The sequence below is a fragment of the Liolophura sinensis genome, chromosome 11 (genome assembly GCF_032854445.1).
Source record: "Liolophura sinensis isolate JHLJ2023 chromosome 11, CUHK_Ljap_v2, whole genome shotgun sequence".
In the NCBI taxonomy this organism is placed as follows: Eukaryota; Metazoa; Mollusca; class Polyplacophora; order Chitonida; family Chitonidae; genus Liolophura; species Liolophura sinensis.
Genome location: NC_088305.1, coordinates 22,233,713 through 22,243,285, shown reverse-complemented (window position 1 = coordinate 22,243,285; position 9,573 = coordinate 22,233,713). Strand labels below are relative to the sequence as shown.

The window sequence follows — 9,573 nt, the reverse complement described above, 5'->3', positions numbered from 1 at the left end:
GATGATACGACTGCAATTTTATCTGAAGAGAGTTCCTGTTCCGCATGTAATTAAACTAGCAGAAAGTTATGGAAAAGCCTCAGGAGCAAAAACTCAACTTGTTGAAAAGCACGGTTCTTCCCATTGGTAACTGGGACGAAACTAACGTGCTCAGTGGTGGGCTTAACATCACTACAAATTCAAAGATTTGCAGGGTATTTTTTAGACCAGATCAAACAGAAACTCAATTCTGAGCGTGTTTTAAGTAAGGTAAAGAAACATGTATCAGCATGGAATGGAAGATATTTGACCCTACGGGGGAGGTCTGTCTTAATTAATACAGTTGCTTTAGCTGTCTTATGGTTTTCTGCACAGTGTACTCTGTTGCCACCTAAATGTGTCAATCAATGTTCCCAAACTGTGTTCAGATTTTTTGTGGATAACAAGTCCGAAAGTTTGAAGAGAGTTGTCCGTACATAATAAAATAGGGAATGGAGGTCTAAACGTACATAATATAGATTGTAAAATAAAAGCACTTGTTACTCGGCATGTTTTAAAATTAATTCATGGAACAACAGCGGAATGGAAATACTTTGCCATCTATTGGTTGGGTTTACCCCTAAGACATGTTTGTCGTGAATTCTGTCGTTCCAATGTCCCACATTCTGAAAACATTCCACCTTTTTATAGACTGGCCTTGAGCGCCTGGAGAGAATTTACCACAGGTGTACAGCAACCTGTAACATTGTGTTCAAGCAGGTATATTTTTATGAATATTTTGTAACAAAATAGTACATTGTCCAAGAGCAATGGTGTCTATGCCGCATTTGGGACTGGGTTAGAATATGGAAAACTGTTTTTCATCAATTCTTAGATCACAATTTGGTCAACTTCAGTTACAAGTTGGTTTATGACATTTTTGCCGTTAAGGAAAAATTCTTAGGAGAAATGTAGCCAGCGATGACTTGTGTGTTTTTTGCTCCCTGTCTGAAACTCGGCAACATCTGTTTGTACAATGTAAAATCGTTCAGGATGTGTTTAATGACTTTACCGGATATTTGTTTTGTTTGCGAACTACCTACCAAATATGGACTCGGAAACATTAATTACAAGGTATTCAATTCCACCTTTAACCAGGAAGTTAGAGCTGTGATGGTGTATGTCATATGTGTTCTTCAGTTTAGTATTTGGTGTGCACGCAACGACATAATATTTCAGAAAAAAAAACAGGGATTCTGTTGCTATTGTTAAGGCCGCCAAAGGAATAATTAAAACCCGTATTCATGTTGACTTTTTTCGACTAGACAGGCCATCTTTCGAGAAAATCAGGTGTATAAACAAAGTTTTCTGTACATTACGGAATGATAAATTAGTGTATTTATTGAAATGAGCAGCTAATGTGCAATTCTTCTATTCACAAAGCAGTCATCTTTTCTGTGATATTTTATTTTAATTAAGACTGCCTTGTGATTTCAAAAGTTTGTGATAGCCGGGTATTGTGAAATCTTGTGTATTTGATGACAATCTGGGAATAAATACAACAATTTTCAAAAAAAAAAAAAAAATTCCATTTGCTAATCAATATTGTAGTCGAAGAGAGAGTCCTCTGGTGACCGTGCACAAAAAAAACACCAGCATACCAAACATTATCAATGTCAATATGTTTTACTGTGTTGTTATTTGGCATTTGCTAATCCACATTGTCCCCGAAGAGAGCGTACTCTGGTGACCGTGTACAAAAATAACACCAGCATACCAAACATTATCAATCTCAACATGCATTATCGTATTCTTGTCATGTCAGCTTATCTTTGAATGCATATGCGATGAGGCACTGGCAGGAATGGGGACAAAAACGAACTTGGTTTTAAAGACAAAGTCACCGTTGCGAAATTTTAGAATGTTCGGCTTTTAATCGAAAGTTTGACTCATAAAGACCCCATCCGGCCTCCGGTTCCTTTGCTGATTTTTTTCGTTTTGGATTTTAATATTTTATTAGTCCCACTCTCATGCACGTGTTACACGAAATGACAGTTGCGAAGCCACATTGTCTTCGAAGAAAGGGTACTCTGGTAATCGTACAAACAAAACAACACCAACGTACAAAACTTCATCAATGTAAATATGTTTTATCGAATTTTTGTCATCTTCCCTCAGCTGTAAATTTATAAAAGATAAAGCACTGACATAAATGGGGACAAAAAGTAACTTTATTACTAAGTCTCCGTGGGGCAATCGGTTATTGGTGGTTCAAGCCCACCCGGGGACGGCTCTGTTATTTTTATTTTGATTATCTTATTAGCCCCATTCTTTCATGCACGTGTGACACCAAATGGCATTTGCTAATCCATACTGTAGTCGAAGTGAGCGTCCTCTGGTGACCGTTTATAAAAGTAACACCAGCATACCAAACATTATCAATCTCAACATGTATTACTGTATTCTTATCATGTCAGCTTATCAGTGAATGCATAGGCGATGAAGCACTGGCAGGAATGGGGACAAAAACGAACTTGGTTTTAAAGACAAAGTCACCGTTGCGAAATTTTAGAATGTTCGGCTTTTAATCGAAAGTTTGACTCATAAACACCCCATCCGGCCCCCGGTTCCTTTGCTGGTTTTTCCCTTTCTGATTTAAATATTTTATTAGTCCTACTCTCATGCACGTGTTACACGAAATGCTGTTGCGAAGCCATATTGTCTTCGAAGAAAGGGTACTCTGGTAATCGTACAAACAAAACAACACCAACGTACAAAACTTCATCAATGTAAATATGTTTTATCGAATTTTTGTCATGTTCCCTCAGCTGTAAATGTATAAAAGATAAAGCACTGACATAAATGGGGACAAAAAGTAACTTTATTACTAAGTCTCCGTGGCGCAATCGGTTAGCGCGTTCGGCTGTTAACCGAAAGGTTGGTGGTTCAAGCCCACCCGGGGACGGCTCTGTTACTTTCATTTTGATTATCTTATTAGCCCCATCCTTTGATGCACGTGTCACGCCAAATGGCATTTGCTAATCCATACTGTAGTCGAAGTGAGCGTCCTCTAGTGACCGTTTATAAAAGTAACACCAGCGTACCAAACATTATCAATCTCAACATGTATTATTGTATTCTTATCATGTCAGCTTATCAGTGAATGCATAGGCGATGAAGCACTGGCAGGAATGGGGACAAAAAAGCAGTTGGTTTTCAAAAGTTTTATTCCTAAAGTACCCCATCCCCGGTTTCGTTGACGGTTTTCTCCTTTTCGCTTTTAATATTTTATTACTCCACTTTTGATGTACGTGTCACACGAAATGACAGTTACGAAACCATATTGGCTTCGAAGAAAGCGTACTTTGGCGATCGTAAAAAAATAAAACACCAGGGTGCAAAACTTTATCAATCTTAATATGTTTTATCGAATTTTTGTCATGTTCCCTCAGCGGTAAATGCATAGGCAATGAAGCACTGCCACGAACGGGTACAAAAACAAAGTTGCTTTAACCCAATAAGTCTCCGTGGCGCAAACCTTTAGCACGTTCGGGTGTTTACCGAAAGGTTGGTGCTTTAAGCCAACCCCGGGACGGCTGAGTGATTTGGATTTTTATTATCTTATTACCGCCATTCTTTCATGCATGTGTCACACAAAATTCCATTTGATAATCAATATTGTAGTCGAAGAGAGAGTCCTCTGGTGACCGTGCACAAAAATAACACCAGCATACCAAACATTATTAATCTCAATATGTTTTACTGTGTTGTTATTTGGCATTTGCTAATCCACATTCTCCTCGAAGAGAGCGTACTCTGGTGACCGTGTACAAAAATAACACCAGCATACCAAACATTATCAATCTCAACATGCATTATCGTATTCTTGTCATGTCAGCTTATCTTTGAATGCATATGCGATGAGGCACTGGCAGGAATGGGGACAAAAACAAACTTGGTTTTAAAGACAAAGTCACCGTTGCGAAATTTTATAATGTTCGGCTTTTAATCGAAAGTTTAAACTCATAAAGACCCCATCCGACCCCCGGTTCCTTTCCTGGTTTTTTCGTTTTGGATTTTAATATTTTATTAGTCCCACTCTGATGCACGTGTTACATGAAATGACAGTTGCGAAGCCATATTGTCTTCGAAGAAAGGGTACTCTGGTAATCGTACAAATAAAACAACACCAAACTACAAAACTTCATCAATGTAAATATGTTTTATCGAATTTTTTGTCATGTTCCCTCAGCTGTAAATGTATAAAAGATGAAGCACTGACATAAATGAAGACTAAAAAGTAACTTTATTACTAAGTCTCCGTGGCGCAATCGGTTAGCGCGTTCGGCTGTTAACCGAAAGGTTGGTGGTTCAAGCCCACCCTGGGACGGCTCTGTTATTTTCATTTTGATTATGTTATTAGCCCCATTCTTTCATGCACGTGTCACACCAAATGGCATTTGCTAATCCATACTGTAGTCGAAGTAAGCGTCCTCTAGTGACCGTTTATAAAAGTAACACCAGCGTACTAAACATTATCAATCTCAACATATATTACTGTATTCTTATCATGTCAGCTTATCGGTAAATGCATAGGCGATGAAGCACTGGCAGGAATGGGGACAAAAACGCAGTTGGTTTTAACGACAAATTCACCGTTGCGCAATCGGTTAGCTTTTTAGGGTTTAAACCAAAAGTTTCATTCCTAAAGCACCCCATCCCCGGTCTTGTTGACGGTTTTCTCCTTTTCGTTTTTAATATTTTATTACTCCACTTCTGATGTACGTGTCACACGAAATGACAGTTACGAAACCATACTGGCTTTGAAGAAAGCGTACTTTGGTGATCGTACAAAAAAAAAAACACCAGCGTGCAAAACTTTATCAATCTTAATATGTTTTATCGAATTTTTGTCATGTTCCCTCAGCGGTAAATGCATAGGCAATGAAGCACTGCCACGAACGGGTACAAAAACAAAGTTGCTCTAACCCAATAAGTCTCCGTGGCGCAATCCTTTAGCACGTTCGGCTGTTAACCGAAAGGTTGGTGCTTTAAGCCAACCCCGGGACGGCTGAGTGATTTGGATTTTTATTATCTTATTACCGCCATTCTTTCATTCACGTGTCACACAAAATTCCATTTGCTAATCAATATTGTAGATGGGAGGAGTGTGCTAGACGCCGAAGTGAACGGACGTGGCGGTTATTCTCTGCTGTTTACACATTTGTGCAACAACAACGCTTGTTTTTGAGACTGATTTTTTGGTGAACTGGGAGCCCACAAAGCTTGAGTTTGGCCAGTGGTTACTGTTTGGTGAAGGGCGTGTGCCCCGTTGGATCAGGTATGTCCAAGCCCGTGTCGTTTTCGCCTGTAAACAGGCCAAGCAGAACTTTGTCTGTGTCAATCTCTACACGAAGCAGCCCGGCATTTTCTACGGCTGTCCAGAGGGACTTTATTCCTTTTCTGTCAAGTGTGTTAAATATCAAGACAGAGCTAATAAGTTTTCAGAAGAATTATTTAAAGAAACACTTCTATCTCCGCGTGTCTACAGTGGCTGGGCATAATGCCCTAGTGAGTAAATCCAATGTTGTTATAAATGGAACGACGTGGTCCATTATGCCCGCGTCGTCAGTTTACCTGAATCTGACGGCCCACTGGGCACCGGATGAAATGTCAGATGACACTATCGAGGCAGCTTTGAAACCCTATGGTGAATGCCTGGGTGTGACGAAACCCAGATTTTCAGACCCGGAGCTCTCACATGTTCGGACAGGTATTCGGATTTACAGATTTAGGTGTCACAAAGTTCGTTATGTACCAAATTTTATTAATTTCGGTGGTGACATTGTTATGTTTACCTACCCCGGGCAAACTTATGAATGTCGGAAGTGTGGCCAAAAATCACACAAGGCGGCAGAGTGTAGAGCACTGTGGTGTTCTAACTGCGGCGGTTTCTCCCCCCATGAGAATCCTCATACAGAGAAGGACTGTACAAATCCATGCCGAATGTGTGACTCAGGGCTTCATACGGTCAGTGACTGTTGTGCGAGAGCAATGTCGTACGCGGCGCGAGTTAAGGGAAACCTACCGACTATGCGCCAGTATAATAAGGAAGACGCCGCAAAACAAGATGACATTGATGTTGACGTCAGCGACGATGAAGACCCATTCAACGCACCTGCTATGGAACTGGTTCAAGACAGCGAGGAGAACGAAGACGAAATCGACGGGAATGGTGACGACAGCGCCGATGAAGATGTCAGCGACGACAGCGAGTCTGATAAGGAGATGGACGTCCGGGAGAATACTAAGAACACCGAAGAAGTGGATGTTGGTGATAATGAAACGTCATCAGCTGTCCCAAGGGTGAAGAATGTGGTCGTGGCTGACGTGCCCACTCCCGACATGCGTTCACCAGTCCCAGTCGAGGAAAAGCGAGCTAAGTTGGACAATGGCAGTACAGCCGAAGAGGCAGCGTTCTGGGTTAATCACACTATTATGCAAGGACCCCGACAATGCCGAAAGCATAAAAAACTTGAGGCCAATTAGCTTACTAAATGTAGATTATAAGATTGTTTCTAAAGCTTTGTGCAATCGGTTAAAAAATGTGATCGATACAATTGTACTTCAGAATCAGACATGTGGAATACCAGGCCGAAGTATTTTTGACAACCTTCACTTATTACGAAATACATATGATTATGTTGAACAAAAAGATTTAAAAGGATGTTTTCTTAACTTAGACCAGGAGAAAGCCTTTGACAGAGTAGACTGGTCATTTTTGTTCAAATGTTTAGAGAAATTTAACTTCGGACCCGACTTTTGTAAGTGGGTGCAATTATTATATACTGACATTACAAGTAGTGTTATTGTGAACGGGCACATAACAGAAGAATTTAAACTGAGTCGAGGTGTCCGACAGGGTTGTTCTTTGTCACCATTATTGTATGTTTTGTCCTTAGAGCCCTTTATAGCCACCATTAGAAACAATGACGAAATGAATGGTGTACGGTTACCCGGCACAAATAAGGAAACAAGAGTGTCGGCATTTGCAGATGATACGACTGCAATTTTATCTGAAGAGAGTTCTGTTCCGCATGTAATTAAACTAGCAGAAAGTTATGGAAAAGCCTCAGGAGCAAAACTCAACTTGTTGAAAAGCACGGTTCTTCCCATTGGTAACTGGGACGAAACTAACGTGCTCAGTGGTGGGCTTAACATCACTACAAATTCAAAGATTTGCAGGGTATTTTTTAGACCAGATCAAACAGAACTCAATTCTGAGCGTGTTTTAAGTAAGGTAAAGAAACATGTATCAGCATGGAATGGAAGATATTTGACCCTACGGGGGAGGTCTGTCTTAATTAATACAGTTGCTTTAGCTGTCTTATGGTTTTCTGCACAGTGTACTCTGTTGCCACCTAAATGTGTCAATCAATGTTCCCAAACTGTGTTCAGATTTTTGTGGGATAACAAGCCCGAAAGTTTGAAGAGAGTTGTCGTACATGATAAAATAGGGAATGGAGGTCTAAACGTACATAATATAGATTGTAAAATAAAAGCACTTGTTACTCGGCATGTTTTAAAATTAATTCATGGAACAACAGCGGAATGGAAATACTTTGCCATCTATTGGTTGGGTTTACCCCTAAGACATGTTTGTCGTGAATTCTGTCGTTCCAATGTCCCACATTCTGAAAACATTCCACCTTTTTATAGACTGGCCTTGAGCGCCTGGAGAGAATTTACCACAGGTGTACAGCAACCTGTAACATTGTGTTCAAGCAGGTATATTTATGAATATTTTGTAACAAAAATAGTACATTGTCCAAGAGCAATGGTGTCTATGCCGCATTTGGACTAGGTTAGAATATGGAAAACTGTTTTTCATCAATTCTTAGATCACAATTTGGTCAACTTCAGTTACAAGTTGGTTCATGACATTTTGCCCGTTAAGGAAAAACTTCTTAGGAGAAATGTAGCCAGCGATGACTTGTGTGTTTTTTGCTCCCTGTCTGAAACTCGGCAACATCTGTTTGTACAATGTAAAATCGTTCAGGATGTGTTTAATGACTTTAACCGGATATTTGTTTTGTTTGCGAACTACCTACCAAATATGGACTCGGAAACATTAATTTACAAGGTATTCAATTCCACCTTTAACCAGGAAGTTAGAGCTGTGATGGTGTATGTCATATGTGTTCTTCAGTTTAGTATTTGGTGTGCACGCAACGACATAATATTTCAGAAAAAAAAACAGGGATTCTGTTGCTATTGTTAAGGCCGCCAAAGGAATAATTAAAACCCGTATTCATGTTGACTTTTTTCGACTAGACAGGCCATCTTTCGAGAAAATCAGGTGTATAAACAAAGTCTTCTGTACATTACGGAATGATAAATTAGTGTATTTATTGAAATGAGCAGCTAATGTGCAATTCTTCTTCTCCACATTGTCCCCGAAGATAGCGTACGTTGGTGACCGTGTACAAAAATAACACCAGCATACCAAACATTATCAATCTCAACATGCATTATCGTATTCTTGTCATGTCAGCTTATCTTTGAATGCATATGCGATGAGGCACTGGCAGGAATGGGGACAAAAACGAACTTGGTTTTAAAGACAAAGTCACCGTTGCGAAATTTTAGAATGTTCGGCTTTTAATCGAAAGTTTGACTCATAAAGACCCCATCCGGCCTCCGGTTCCTTTGCTGATTTTTTTCGTTTTGGATTTTAATATTTTATTAGTCCCACTCTCATGCACGTGTTACACGAAATGACAGTTGCGAAGCCACATTGTCTTCGAAGAAAGGGTACTCTGGTAATCGTACAAACAAAACAACACCAACGTACAAAACTTCATCAATGTAAATATGTTTTATCGAATTTTTGTCATCTTCCCTCAGCTGTAAATTTATAAAAGATAAAGCACTGACATAAATGGGGACAAAAAGTAACTTTATTACTAAGTCTCCGTGGGGCAATCGGTTATTGGTGGTTCAAACCCACCCGGGGACGGCTCTGTTATTTTTATTTTGATTATCTTATTAGCCCCATTCTTTCATGCACGTGTGACAACAAATGGCATTTGCTAATCCATACTGTAGTCGAAGTGAGCGTCCTCTGGTGACCGTTTATAAAAGTAACACCAGCATACCAAACATTATCAATCTCAACATGTATTACTGTATTCTTATCATGTCAGCTTATCAGTGAATGCATACGCGATGAAGCACTGGCAGGAATGGGGACAAAAACGAACTTGGTTTTAAAGACAAAGTCACCGTTGCGAAATTTTAGAATGTTCGGCTTTTAATCGAAAGTTTGACTCATAAACACCCCATCCGGCCCCCGGTTCCTTTGCTGGTTTTTCCCTTTCTGATTTAAATATTTTATTAGTCCTACTCTCATGCACGTGTTACACGAAATGCTGTTGCGAAGCCATATTGTCTTCGAAGAAAGGGTACTCTGGTAATCGTACAAACAAAACAACACCAACGTACAAAACTTCATCAATGTAAATATGTTTTATCGAATTTTTATCATGTTCCCTCAGCTGTAAATGTATAAAAGATAAAGCACTGACATAAATGGGGACAAAAAGTAACTTTATT

At 39.7% G+C, this 9,573-nt stretch overlaps 2 non-coding genes across 2 annotated transcripts; both read left to right on the top strand.

Moving 5' to 3' along the window:
* The first annotated feature begins 2,849 nt into the window (after window positions 1-2,849).
* On the top strand, window positions 2,850-2,923 carry Trnan-guu (transfer RNA asparagine (anticodon GUU)). The gene has a single exon. It is a non-coding gene; the product is annotated as a tRNA-Asn (tRNA).
* A 1,351-nt stretch (window positions 2,924-4,274) lies between these two features.
* Trnan-guu (transfer RNA asparagine (anticodon GUU)) lies at window positions 4,275-4,348 on the top strand. Its single transcript has one exon. It is a non-coding gene; the product is annotated as a tRNA-Asn (tRNA).
* The last annotated feature ends 5,225 nt before the right edge of the window (window positions 4,349-9,573 follow it).